The 15,752-nt window shown below is 35.3% G+C and overlaps 1 pseudogene; it reads right to left on the bottom strand.

Annotated features, from left to right (window-relative positions):
• Window positions 1-3,912: 3,912 nt before the first annotated feature.
• LOC138818469 (U6 spliceosomal RNA) lies at window positions 3,913-4,012 on the bottom strand (annotated as a pseudogene).
• Window positions 4,013-15,752: the final 11,740 nt, after the last annotated feature.

The following is a 15,752-nucleotide window of genomic DNA, read 5'->3' on the forward strand; positions in this document are numbered from 1 at the left end:
TATACTAAGAGCTGAAAGTGATTTCTTTTACTTACTTAATGGTGTAAATGCTCTGAATATGATGATGTTATTATTTGACAAATAAAATGTACAGAAGGGTGGTTCCACTGAAATGAGAGGACGTAACACGGATAAATAACAACATTGCAACACAGCTCTTTTCAGCATCACTCTGTCCACATTGGCAAGCAACATTGCAACCGCACACACACACATACATATACACACACAAGTGCACACTTGTACACACACATATACATGCATGCCAAATTCATGGTTTATTGTACAAAAAAGTTCAAATAAAATATTAGTGATTAGGAAAAATGATAATTTGCCTTATTACAAAATAATACATAATCCCGTCACCACGGTTGTTACATTTTACCTGTTTCTCCACATGTGACCACTTAATTTATTTTTAGTTCATTCATTCATTCATTCATAAGTTTGGTTCTAATACTAGAGCTTGAACTCAGGGCCTGGCTCTGTCCCAGAATTTGTTATTTTTTTGTTTTAGTTTTCTCAAGGCCAGCATTTTACTGCTTATACCACAGCTCTATTTCAACCTTTTGTGGTTACATTCAAATTATAATCTAATGGACTTTTTTTTCTTGGTCTGGTTTCAAAGCACAATCATCCGATTTCATCTTTCTGATTAGGTAGGATTAAAGACCAGAGCCACCCGTGTGGCTCCTACTTTTTCCAACACTTATGTAATGCACATACTTAAATAGTAATTTAAAACTGAAAGCATAGAAGCAAGATGTACAGTGATGATATTGTCCTGTCAGAAATTCAAGTAAGTATTGTAAATTTCTTAAGACCATACACAAAAAAATATTTAAGAAGAAATCTGATGATGTGTGTGTATATTTGTGTGTGTGGGTGTTTGTCTGTGCTGTTGCAATATGTTCCACATATAAGCACTGTGCAGGGGTGTCCAGCCATTCACAGTTATTGCATGAATATCTGCCTTGAGATACCAACTCTTGAACAATGTTTAGGTGTCCACTCTAGGCTTCCCGATGAAGAGGGGTATACTCATCCTCATCCCTAGCATTCATATGAGCGGCCTTTTTGGATAGTAGTCTCCACACTGTAGTAAGCTGCAAGTCAAGGACGCTAACACTGAGCCACCTTCCCAGGCCAAGGATTAAGATTCTTGTCTGTAATTTGTTCAAAGCTATGTCTCTTTATGTAGGCTACTAAAATGTGTTTACTAATTTCAAGTAAATACATAAATTCTATTTCCATCTCTTTTAAAAAATAAAAAAAAATGTTTGCTCTGTAAATTGATTAGAAGCATGGATTTTGTGGCTAGCTAGGTCATTGCACATCTATATCTCTTTCATGGTTCTCATAAACAATATGATTGCTCCATAATTATCCTAATTTATTTTGCTTTCATATTTTTGGTTGCATCATTTCACTTTCTGCTCTTCCATTTCCCAAAACAGCACCACATTCACAGAAAAATACAGAAGTGGTTCTGTGGCTCAAGTGATAGAGTGCTTGCCTTGATTTGAAGAGCTCAAGGACAGTGACCAGGCCCAGAGTTCAGGCCCCACAACTAAGTTTAAAAAAAGAATCTAAATACTTGATAATTCTATTAACAGATCTGACTGAAACAGTTGAATCACACCTTTTCTGTACAATGAAGGAATAGGTCCAGGCTAGGAAAGCAGCAAGAGAAGGCAGGGAGATTGTATCTTTGACAAAACTTTGTGGAAAATGGAATCAAGGATTACTTACTGGTGATCCACTTGCACTAGAAGCATGATTCTGAACTATTGCTTGCTGATTCTGAACTATTGCGTTGATGATTATATTCTCCAAGAAGAAAAAGTGAAATTTAATTGGTAGCAAAGGACTACTAATACATTTTGACTTCTCATTAAGCATCTTCATTCATCAAAATCACCTGACGACAATAGACAGGACTATTTTTAGATGAAAACAAGTGTCTTTCAAAAAACAAGAATTTAGGTAGTCATACAAAGAACTTCTATTTTACTACTGCATTATACATTTTTTTTCTAAGGTTGGATACCAACATTAGAAAGCTACTAGAAAGCTCTTAAAGCCCATATGTTGAATAGTGAGTTTTCTTACAATATAACATGGTATTTCCCAAATCATTCACATAGAAGGCATTGTTTCCTATTTTTTCATTCCTAGAAGAAGCTGCACATGAAGACACCACTGGTCCTCATTTTCAGTCTGTGCATTTGAATATGAAGGAAAATCTTTCCTCTGCTCTCTATCAATTTTCTACTCTCCATTTAGAATAATTTAGAATAGTAAAAATGAAAAAAGAGAAAATAAATCATGGTCAAAAATCATAAGCAGTAAATACACCAGATTTTTCTGAACAGTTCAACCAATGTGAACTATTAGGTAAATACATGGACATCTCATTCCCACTGGCACTCAAAGTCTCTGGTTAGGCAATTCTGATGAAGACAAGGAACAAGATGAAAAAGTGAGGAATGGTATCAATTGCAAGAAAAAAATGGAGTAGGATCCAAACAAATTTCTTCTTTGGGATGCCGAAATTAATCGGCTTACTATGGTGCAGGGACTACTTTCCAAAAAGGCCACCCAGATGAATACTAGGGATAAGGATGAGTATAACCCTCTTCATCTGGAAGCCTAGAGTGGACAATTAGACATTATCCATGAGTTGGTAGCTCAAGGCAGATATTCAATCAATAACTGTGAATGGCTGGACACGCCTGCACAGTGCTTATATGTGGAATAATACCAGAATGGCTTCTGTCTTACTTCATCATGTTGCAGATACCAATCCCCAAACTAAAGGCCTCTTGACCCCTTTGCATCTTGCTGCTGGGAATAGAAATAGCAAAGATACTCTGTATCTCCTTCTATTGAACCATTATATCAAACCAGGTCTGAAGAACGACTTGGAAGAAACTGCATTTGATATTGCCAAAAGGATAAGTATGTTTCACTACCTATTTGAAGTTGTGGAAAGCTGTACAAATTGTTCTCCTAAGTCGTAATGGTTTGGTTAAGTTTCTTAAATTTCAAAAATGCCAGTCCATCCTTTGTGTCCCTACAAATTTTTTTTCACAATACAAAGCAACAGCAATATCTTACCTTAAAATATCATGGAATCCATGGTATTCTTCCACGTGAATTGCCTGACTTTGTTGGCAAAATGTATTCAAGAGTTGTTTGTGTACATCTATAATGACTTCTGCAGAGTTTGTGATTTTTTTAAATCATAAATAATTTTAACTTATCTGTTGAAATGAATAGTATAGGAACTAAAGATGTTCCTGGTGCTTTTCTGAAAAAAGTATATCTATGTTGTCATAATGTCCATAATCTATTTCATTCCCTCCTGGATATAATACTTTGAATTATACATTGTTATACAATGTATAGGTTCATTAATAAATGTGTCCTTTCAGATTGCATTCCATATAGAAGAAGTTTAAGATTCCTTTTTTTCTTAGGTCCTTATATTATTTTTTTTCTATGGGATAAAATGACAATGTTATCTAATTTCAAGTTTTGTAAAGCTTATGCTATGTAAAGGTCTTTCTAAGGTGAAGATTTAATACACTGATGTCAAACTAACATTTATTTCTGTGAATTACATGTATTGTTACACTTGTATTTTTGTAATCAACTTTTTTTTTAGGGGGGGGTCCAGTCGTTGTCCTTAACTCTGGGCCTGGGCGCAGTCCCTCAACTCTTCAGCTCAAGGCTAGCGCTCTACCACTTGAGTCACAGCACCACTTCCTGTTTTTTTGTTTTTGCTTATGTGGTGCTGAAGAATCAAACCCAGGGCCTCATGCATGCAAGCAAGCCCTCTACCACTGAGCCACCTTCCCAGCCCCAACTTTTTAATAACTGTTTTTCATTTTTTGCATCAAAAGAATGAAAAATATGGAATACTTCACAAATTTTCATACCATCCTTGTGCAAGTGCCATGTTAATCTCTGTATTGTTGTAATTTGGGTAGACCTGCTGCTGAAGCATGGAGTATCCTCTTAATTTAAGTACTTAATGATGCAATCTTTATACAGGCATATATCCATGGTTGCCTATTTGTAACAAGGAACCCTTAATGTTCCTAAAAATGCTATTGATCTTATTTATCTAAAATTCTGTGTATAGTGGAAGAAACTTGTATCGTTTGGTCGATTGCTCCCATTTATAATTTTTTTTATCAATGACTATTTTGTCATTTTCATTTTAAATTTGATCATACTTTTAAGCCTTTACAGCTAAATCCAAAGGTGATGGCTTTTCAGGTACTTATTTATCAACTCAGTTAGCTTTGTAGAGCTAATGGATTCAAAGTAAGCCTTGCTTAAGAGCTACTTCTAAACATCTGCAGCTTAAGATTTCCCAAATGAGGTCTTGCTGGGACAAATGTCTACGTGAACCTTTACCCTTCTTCCATATAGGAACAGACCAACCCGAATATCTTACCCTGACAGCATAGATTGTCTTACTGGAACAAAACTAATCTTAGTTACAAGGGATCATAGAGAGATGAACAGTTCGGACTGAATTGTTCAGAATGGAAGGTATTTTATTAAAATATAATTGCTTATTATACTTATCATTTCAAAAGTAGCTCAAGCCAAGAAGGTGAAAAAATTGTTCAAATGTATAATTACCTACTGTGCTGGCCTGTCTATCATCCAACCAGGCAGGAACTGACACTACTGACTTTCTATCACCAAATATTTCCATACCTCCTGGAGAAGTCCATACGTTTCTCCTCGATATTAAGCCTTAAATTGGTAATGTTTAATCACAGTGTTTCCTCTTGCCTCTAGGCTGTAAAGCAACAAATGGTAAAGCTTTAAGTCTAACTCTACCAAAAACGGTGGTAGAGATAATGGAATAACACTTTAAAACAGAGTTGGCTTTGATTCCCTCAGCAAAACACAATAATGCAAAACAATTTTTATATTATATATACTTATATATTTTATATTTATATGTGCTGATTTTAAATTTCACACAGTGAACCTTAATAGAATTGATAATTAGACAAATATATTGACATTTATTCCCATAAATAGATTGGAATATAAATAATTAGGTTTAGAATATATACTAGAATATAAAAAGTATCAATGCAATATCTTGGTTATAAACTTGTGATACCTTCTATGTGTTGGTGGTCTTCTGAATTCACATTGCAAAATAACAGTATTGTTTTTGCTAATCTATAAGGGATTTTACTATGATGCTCTGTTTATTGTTTTAACTCGCTGGTCCCAAAATGTTTTTCTCCATATTTCTGAAGCATTCTTACTGATTATACCCAATTTTGCTGATATTATGTCTAAAAGCTATTATTCTTCTGCAGGATCCACGGGTCCTAGGATACTAGATCCCAGTTATCTGCATCATCATATAACAAGGGCAAGTCTTCTCACATAGGCCCATGCCACATGCTAACAGAAAATAATTGAAGACTCATCTAAATTTCTCATTTCCTATAATATTTCAGGGCCCCAATTCCTTACAAGAATTAGTAGTAATCAATTGTAAAATGCAAGGCAACTTAAAATGAAAGGTGAAATCACAAAACCTGAGAGAAAGTACTGTAATTAAAACTTTCAATTTACAGATGACCAGCCCATATGAATGAACAAAATCAGAAATGAACAAGATTATTTTTAGTACCCCTCTCCTAATGATTAATGAAAGATTTCAGTGCAGGAAAAAAATAGTTTCTGGAATGATAGATCCATAATTGTTCTACCAAGGCAAGGAAACTTGATTTAGAGGTCAAATATAATTTAGAAAAAAACATTAACTGAGAAGATCCTTAGTGTAGAAGATCATTAAAGTGTAGAAAAAGTACCCCCCACCATTTGTGTTGTTCAGTAGGTGCCTTCCAGAAATGTGTTAAATAGATCAGCCTTCCATATTTCAAACCCAAATATTAGCTAATAGAGTAAATTTCATCAAATGAGAAGTTATATTTTTAAAAGTCACTAATAGTTGTCTTTTCATGTGTTGTTTTATGTTTTCCCTATCTGTCTACCATAGTAAGAAGTATGACTTTAAGTCTTGAAAATGGGTACTGATGAGAGATGTGACAAACATAATATCTGTCTTCTATTTCTATCATATTCCTCTAAGTATTAAATTTGTTTTCTTCTTTTCCAAAACTTATAGGTAGTAGAAAAATTATCCCATGTAAAATAAAATAATCATACACAACTGTACAAAGCCATTTATAAAAACTGGTAGTTAGGAATAAATTCTAAGCCATTTTAAAATTTTCTTGTTGACTAAAGATTAATCTTCCAAAAGAACGAGAATAAAATCATGTCTAAGTGCTTCACGTCTCCAGTCTTGCAAATTGTTATTGCAGATGAATGAATTATGGAAATATAAGCTGACATCAGTTCAAGTATATGTGGGATTGAAACTCCATGGAATGTATATAAACCTTTCAAAGTATTAACAGGCAGTTTAACAGAGTGACTATCAGGATATTGAAACCAGAGAGGAACGATAGTAAAGAAATAGAATGAATGAAAAATGGAACAAGGGGCAAGTACAGCTAGAATACTCAATGTACATATGTAATAAATGAAGTGGTAAATCTGAACTACATCTTGGAGAAAGGGTTGGTTGAGAATGATAGAAAGAGAGACTCTGATCCAGAAGCATTAGACAATTAGATGGACATATTTAATTGTAACACACTTGAACAACCTTTTGAAATTCAGTTAAAAACACAACAACAAACAAAAACAAACAAAATGACAACCAAACAGCAATCTGTAGAGAGTAAGAATATGACCTCTCAAAATTTTAAGCAGTTTATGAAGGGCAGTCTTTGGAAAAGCAAACAAGCTGTTCAAAGAGGGTAGTTTGGGGTAGGGGAGAATTTTGAACAGATTTAAAAAGATTGTCTAAGGTTATAAATCACCTATATCTACTGCATATATTTTCTTCTGCGAGTGCTCTTTGTCTGAACTGGTTACTCCAGTCCTGAGGCACACTTGATAGCTTGTGAAGACAGAATGGAAGAAGCAAGATCAAGAAACTATAATTCCACTGGAGAAAAAACAGTCCTCTATGTCTTCTCTGAATCTCTTCACTACTCCATTTTCATACTTTTAATAACTTCAAGTGATTTTGAATTATATCTTTCCTTCTTTGTTCTTGCAAAGTAATTGTTCAAAATAATTCTTTAAATATTATTTGCCATTATTTTCTATCATGCTGCTTACTCGTCCAAGCGAGTCCATTAAACTTACCCTTTACATTTGGTTGCCATGAAAACCCAACAACTATGTTAATGAGGACCAATGTTAATGCAAAACTTTTGTCTCCAAAAAACCAGTCCAAGACCTATAATCACAAATATTTAGCTACAATTTTTTTCTTTTTTCTTTTCCTTGAAATCTTCTTGTATCTAAAGTGCCCACAAAAATAAATGCTCTACCACTTTTTGGTTCAATCATTACTAACCTCAAAGATATATTTTGCTAACAAGATGCTTAGAGGAAACCTAAGAATATTCCACTTTCATCTTCTCTCTTAAGACTTTTATCTTCTCTCTTAAGACTCTCCTTAGATACCATATCAGGAACAGTGAAGTTATTCTTTGCAAAATTATTTCAATAGATTATTTTCCTCTTGGTCTTGTATTTGCTCAACAAGATATATAGAGAAGAATAGAGTTAAATCACCCATTCCTTGGATGACATTGTCTGTTACAAATGACAATACTTCTATATCCTACTTCTATGTCCTCCTCTTAGCTCTTGCATGATTTCGAATTAAGCACAGCTTCTTGGCTTCAAGTCTAGTGAAGCTGAAGGACTATAAGGCGTCCCCCACTGCTACATCTTCATGGTTTCTCTTTGAAAACTCTTTTATTTGGAGTGGAATTTATTTTCATGTATTCATTCAATTTATTCTTCTTTATACTGAGCCAAATAGGCTCTGTAAAATCACTTTAGGTAGCAAAAACATTAAGACAATCTATAGCAAAAAGGTTTGGCCCCCTCCACTGCTGAAACCAATACGCTTAGCTAGGGCTTCTAATAACATGTTTTCTTACCTTTTCAATTTGCTCAATTCTTTTCTGATCCCCAAACTTTTTTGCTTATGTAATAACAGAAGTTTTCACTACCTCATGTTAATAAGGATATTATATTTTTGAGCTACTTAGAAATGAGAAATCATTAGTTTGAAGTATCCAATCAGGTTTCTTTCTGTATTTCAGTGCTTCACGTGCAAAGACATCGTGGAAAGTATTAAAACAGAAAAGTATAAACTCAACACGTTCTTTCATTGTGAAGGGCACTTTCTCCCTAAATATTTTGGACCAAATTATGTTTTTAAGAGAATTACTGTTCAGTAATTAAAGGTCAATTCACAAATTTGGTGTCTAATTTTTTTTAAAAAAACTTTGAATTTAAATTTCACTACAAACTTGTTTCACACAGTAAAAGTATATTTCCTGAATAAGGACAATTCTCATGGGAACCTACAGGATTTACAGCAAGGTTTGTGAGGTTTGTTTGTTTACTGTGAAAATGAGCCATCTTCCCCACATTGTTCCCTCTTGGCTAAGTCTTCATGGACTTCTTTGCATGAAAGCCTATTTTCCCAGGAAATTTTAAATTTTCTTAATATGCTAAGTTAAAAAGTTTGAACAACCTTTCATAATTTTAAAACTCTTTTGAACTTCCTTTATCAGAATCGCGAATTTACCAATCCTAATTCCACCATTACCATCAAAAACTGCATAAAATAAAATTTCACTGTATTGGTATAATAAATATTGTTCTTTATGTAGTAACTTTTTTAAAAATCAGTACTATTTGGCATCTAATTTGAATGAATTACCCCTTCTTTATCAGAGGGCCATCAACTTGAATGTTATCCAACTAGACAATTTTTTCACAATATACTTGCCAATATTTTCAAAAAAGAATAAATGAGTACTTTCTCATACTAAAACCGAAAACCGTTTAATTCTATGGAAACCCATAACTTTTAAAAGTAAATAAGTTATGAAAACGACAGAATATGTGTGTTCATCACAATTCCTATGACTAATAACTACTCACTTCAAATTCTGAACGTTCCATACATGAGAGACTCAAAATAGTACCTGTTTGCATGTTATGTAATTCTGCAATAGATGCATTTTCCAATCGGGTGTTACAGATTAAGAAGTGAACAGAAAAATAGCGACATTCTAGCATAGGATAAAACTGTAAAGCATCAGTTATAATTAACTCTTCAAGAGTAAGCAATTGTTTATCAGATTAAGCAATTATTTCTATGACCATCAATCCCAAAATTTATGCCATAAAGTCATCCTAGACCAACCGTTTCCAACTTGTAGGGTTCACCTCAAAATTCTCTTAATTCACATCACAAATAGCTTATCGCTATTGGGAAAAATACTACACCTCTGCTAATGTGATGCCTTCCGTGTTCTGGAAAGAACACCACAATAAACTGGGTTGCATCATTTTTCCTCCACTGGTATTCTTGCACATATTTATATTTATACTTTTTTTAACTATCATAGATATTCAGTACGCTAAGATCAGAAGATTACAGTTCAAAGCCCACCCAGGCAGGAAAGTTCCCTAGATTCTTATCTCCAATAAACTTCTCAGCAAAAGCCAGACACAAGTGGTACTGAGGTTGAAGTGGTAAGGCACAAGCCTTGAGCTTAACAGGCTCAGAGACAGTGTCCAGGTCCAGAGTTCAAGCCCTATGACAAAGCAATGAAACAAAACAAAAATAAAAACAAACCCCAAACCTAGCATTTTTCTCATTGTATACAGAGGCACGTAATTAAAGAAATTGCTTCCTGTGTTACACACAGGTAGAAGAAAGAAGATGTCACACAATTATTTTCTTCATACCATGTTATATTAATGCCTCAAAAATTGCTTTTTCTAAATTCATAAATTAATATCATCAATTTGTTGTCAACTCGGTCTACATTATTCACATTATCATTTTCTACATGTACAGTTAGAATTATCTATTAACTGAGTTCTAATTATAACTCTCTTGAAACAAACACTAGGGAAATAGAATGCAAGAAACATTTGTAAATATGTCAATTAAACCCTCTACTTAAAAAGAATTTTGTAGTATCATATAGAATATTAAATTACAAACAAAACCAAAATATTTATTTGAAGTCTAAACTCTAATTTAGCAAGATCTATAAAGACCTACATTAGATGAACTTTGCTATTCCTCCAGGCTTATGCTTTTGTAATCCTTCATCTTTCCTTGGAATCTAACAGAATGATGATTACTTACTTTTTCAAATTTTGGATGGGAATCATGAACCATTTTGCATCTAGGAATATTCTGTAATGAAGAGAACATTTAAAACACAACTGAGGATTATTTACCAGTTGTATTTAAATAGAAAACTTGGCTTCTCAAAACATAATGAAGAAATTAGTCCAAATTTCCAACTGTGTATTCCTTTCTTGTTTGGTTTATTTTATTAAGACAAAATTATACTACCTGGTCTATGGAAGGTATCAGTAGTAATTCCAGTCCCTAATCTCCTGTCAGTCTGAGTGCTAGAATTCAAGGCTTGTAACACATTGCCCAACCATAGTTTCTTGGTTTATTTATTTGTTTGTTTGTTTGTTTGTTTATTTATTTTTGGGTCCGGTAATGGGGCCTGAACTCAGGGCCTGGGTGCTGTCCCTCAGCTCTTCAGCTCAAGGCTAGCGATCTACCACTAGAGCCACAGAGCCACTTCCGCCTTTCTTCTTTTTGCTTATGTGGTGCTGAGGAATCAAACCCAGGGATTCATGCATGCAACACATGCACTCTACCATTGAGCCACCTTCCCAGCCCCTTCTTGGTTTATTTAATCTAGATACTGACTAGCAATTCTGAACTTCTCCAGTGATATTATCCACTAGAATTCTCAGACTGTTCATGTACTATTTTCAAAGATGTTCTAACATTTGACACAGGGTATGAACATTTTTAAGTGCACCTGCGGGGTCTCTGATTCATTCCTCCATGGATCCAATCCTTTTAATATTGATTACTTGACTCTCTTACTATCTCTGGTCCCTACCTCTCTAATATGCACAAACATTTTGAAGAAAGTTCACTTGAGGATTTTCTAATTTTAAAAATTAGCACTTGATTCTAGTCTTACTCAGGACATATTTTCTATTGTTTTCTAACTTTTCTACATATTTTGAGAGTTGCTTCATTTTTGTATATGTGTATGCACATATAAGTTCCACTGTGTGTATGTATATGTTTATATGTGTGTATGCAAAAGCCTCAAGCTCTTATTTATCATTCTTGCTCATGACTGTTATTCCATCACCTGAGCCATTTTTCCAATCCAGATTTTGGGTGGTTAATTATACATAGTGTCTCAAACACTCTTCTGCCCAGGCTGGATGCAAACTGAAACTCCCAGACTCCTTTACATTCTTAAGTTTCATTTATCCAGTAGAATCAACTTTTAAACTACAAACATTTTTGTGAGTGCAAAGTCTAAGCTGTAGCCCAGATTTTTAACTCAAGAATTCATATAAAGATAAATTGACATACACATTACATATGCTGAGTGTACACTGTTAGAAATGTGATCATAAGCTGGGTGGTGGTGAGATCTGAGAATTGGGGTTCAAAGCCAGCCCAGGTAGGAAAGTCCCAGAAACTCTTTTCTCCAATTTACTGCAAGAAAACTGGAAGTGGCACTGTTGGCTCAAGTGGTAGAGCATTAGCCTTGAGCGGAATAGCAGAGGGACAGTGCGTAGGCCCAGAGTTCAAGTGACAAGACCACCACCAACAAAATATATATAAGTAAAGTAAAGAAAAAATGTGATCTTATCCACCAGTTCATGGCTAGTATAATCCCTGCTCTCTCAAGATGAACTCTTTTTTTCCAGACAAGTCCATGCTCTTATATCTGCCTTGCATTGGAAATAGAATTATTCTTCCATTCTACTTTCTACAAAATGTGTCATTAGCAAGCGTGATTTAGAAAGGGAGTGCCATCATACTTCATGTTCCACGTAGGAGTAATGCTTTCTCTATATCACTCTCATAAATCTACATACTGGACTTGGCTTTATTGTAGAGTCTTCTATAGTGTATTGAAACCTTATACTTAAACACAGAATTTCTCTTTCTCTTATTATTGTTATAGTTAACATGAGTTAACAAATTCATGTAAACTTGAGAAATAATGCGCAGCATATACACTCAGAAAAAAATGATCTGAGAACCATCTTCCCCTTTAAAATTCACCTTAATTTACAGAGAATTTACAAAGTTTGAACTCAATATACTCATGGATAATGTATTTATAAGAAATAGAAATTTCATATTTTCTCTATACTAAGTTGTCTCTGAAACACGTGTTACCTCAGGTCCAAAGGTCTCCTTGGGTTATTTCGGTGAAGCCAGAAAACATTCATTATACCTCGAGCAGCACCATAGATTGTTTCTGGAAATAACTGTTACTGGATGTGGCAACTGATCCCAGGAGAAGAATGGAACATAGAGGAATGACAAAGTTCAAGTTAATTTGTGCTTTCCTTTTTACTGTAAAAGAAGAAAATACGAAGGCTTGAAAGAAACTCTGTCCCTGACTTTTTTTAGTGTGTTTTTACTCATGTATAATTTTTCTGTAAACTTCTAAGTTGAGAATATTACAAAAAGATATAATGTGCCATTTGATGGCCAGCATAGAACAAAAGGAAATAACGTTGTTTTAAATATTTTCTACTGCAGGGACTGTGAAGGTGGCTCAGTGATAGAGCATTTGCCTTGCATGCTTGAGGCCCTGGGTTCGATTCCTCAGCACCCCATAAGTGGTGCTGTGGCTCAAGTGGTAGAGTGCTAGCCTTGAGTTGAAAAGCTGAGGTAAAGTGCCCAGGCCCAGAGTTCAGGCCCACGACTGGACCCCCCCAAAAAATCTACTGCAAAGAAACAAAGACATGGAGGTTTTAAAGTGTTTTATGAATGGATATTTTACCCCTGAGATGATTCTTTTGTTGCAGGAGTCAGTTATCAATTCCTTTAGTTTGGTCCTGAGTTCTCCAGAGCAATAAGGTTTCCAAAAAAGCATCCAGTGCGTATTAAGAGCAAAAGGAGCCATTTCTCACACCAATACTCCTTTAAGGAGGGTTCCAATGAAATATCTGTTTTTTTGTTTCCTTTTTTGTTTAGCTGGTGTTGGTTCTGGGGCTTAAACTCAGAGGCTGGACCCTGTCCCTGAACAGTTTTCTTTCCAGCTCACCTATTCCCAAAGCTAGTACTCTACTGCTTGAACCAAAACTCCACTTCTGGCTTTTTCCCTGTGTAATTACAGATAAGACTTTGACAGACTCTCCTGCCTGGATTGGCTTTAAACTAAGAAAGTAAGAAAGCCATGTGACATCAACTGTATAGACTTCTCTTTTCAAACGAGAAATATTAGATGAAGTTTATTGTAAAGCTAATATTTGACAATTTTTACTTCCTTTTTTATTGTGAGCATACCGTACAGAGGAGTTACAATTACATGGGCAAGATAACGAGTGCATTTCTTATCAATCATTGTTGCCTCCTCTTTGTTTCCCCTTCCCATCCCTTCCCATATACCCCCTCCCCCCAGCCGACCCTCCGACCCCCACCAAAGTTGTAAAGTTCATTTTTCGACATGACGACCTGTACATCTCATTGTTGCAATGGGTCCACCTGTATCCCTAGTTAAACGATTTTTTTTAGAGAATATGTCCAGCATTGAATCCATAAGATAACTCAACAAAAGTATGTGCACTGCATCTTTTTGGATTTTTTTTTTGCTTGGGAAGATTATTGATCTTGTCGTTCCTTTTGGGGAAACTTAAAGTCATATTTTACCTTTTTATAGGTTGTGGGGCATGTACTCTGATCCTGGGTGCTCAGCTACAGCACCACCTCTGGGTTTCTGGTGGTTAATTGAAGGTTACGGTCTCATGGACGTTCCTGAACAGGCTGGCTTTGAACCACAATCCTCTGGTCACAACCTCCTGAGTATCTAGGATTACAAATGTAAACCACCAGCCCCTGGCTCATATTTGCATTTATGTGCACTGAATGACACTGTGTAGACAAAGAATGGAAATTTTAACCAAATGATGACATTAAAATTGAAGTCCTCCTTTTCCATTTTCCTACATTAATGATTCATGAGCTATGGGACCCTTACATTAGCATTCTCTGCCATCTGTATAGGTGTATTTAGTATCAGGAAATGTTCATAGAGAAATATAGAAAGAATGAGATTTTTAGAAAGTAAAGGAGATAAGGTATGAAAGAATAGCATAGGAGATACATTTATCACACAGAGATGAAGAGCTAGCCTAAGAGATTTGGAATGCTAAAGGCAATGAGGTAAAGCCTACTTGACAACTAGTTCTACAATAACCAAAAATGGTTGTCAAGACCAGTTTCTGGTATACCTTAATTACTATCATTTATTCCTTCTATCTGGAGTTATTCATTATTTTCTGTCACAAAAATTAATTAGCCTCTGCCTTTTTGGTGCCATAATGGACCAAAAAAATTTCAAAATCACACTTAGCCTACCCTTCTCTTTGTGATGACCCTTATCAGTGATGACACAAATCCTGGAATCGTTGAATTTCCAGAATTAAACTTTACCTGGCATCTAAGCACATTCTTAGTATTAATTACTGTGACTTAATGAACAAAACTTTTTCAACACAGTATCCTCATATAAGTAAAGTAAATGAATTAGGGACTATTGTCAGGTGTCAGTATGAAAGGAGCAATTATATATTCCAAGTATGGGTTCTTTATTTTGCATTTACTAACTAAATGTTTTATTTGTTTTGTTTTGTTTAGTTTTTGTTTTTTTTTGCCAGTCAAGGGGCTAAAACTCAGGGGTAGGGAATTTTCCTGAGCTTTTTTTTTTCTTGCTCAATGCTAGCTCTCTATCACTTGAGGCACAGCACCACTTCCACTTTTTCTTTTATGTGTTACTAAGGAATTGAACCCAGGCTTTTATGGATGCTAGGCAATCACCGTACCTTGAAGCCACATTCCCAGAGCCCTAAATAAATTTCTTAAGATGGCATTACTTTTTCGTTCCGTAACGACGTATCATAATTTTGGCCAGGTGCTAGAAAATGATGTAGAAATCAATACAATAAGTCTAGTAAGGCTGGAGGGACAATGAATAACTGTCACTGTCTAGCCAGAGGGGCTTATCCCATGGAGCTGTTTCAATAAGCTGAGCGAGACAGCTCCTGACCCACAGCCAACCACCAGAATGAGAGGGCCACCTTGGGTTCCAGCCACATGGGGACCAGTACTTTAGAAAGAGAGAGATAACAAAATTCAGAATTACAATTAAGTCTGGTTCTAATGGCTCAGAATTCTAATCCTAACTACACAGGATGCTGAGATATGAGGATCATGGTTCATAACCAGCCCAGGCAGAAACGTCTGTGAGACCCTTATTTCCAAAGAACCACCAGAAAATCAGAAGTAGTGCTTTGGGCTCAAGTAGTAGAGCACTGACTAACCTTTTGCTGAGGCTTTCGGGAACAGTGCCCATGCCTAGAGTTCCAGCCCCACAACTGACAAGAAGTGAACTTCCTAACACAAGAAGTGGACTGAATAGTATCCATTGTCCTAGGGAGCATGGTATCGAAGTCAGGCAGAGCTTCCTGTGAAGTTGAAGTCATAAGTAGGTCAACTGGCTTCTCTGTGC

Source organism: Dipodomys merriami, unplaced genomic scaffold, assembly GCF_024711535.1.
Source record: "Dipodomys merriami isolate MVZ:Mamm:240054 unplaced genomic scaffold, mDipMer1.0.p SCAF_764, whole genome shotgun sequence".
Classification (NCBI taxonomy): Eukaryota; Metazoa; Chordata; class Mammalia; order Rodentia; family Heteromyidae; genus Dipodomys; species Dipodomys merriami.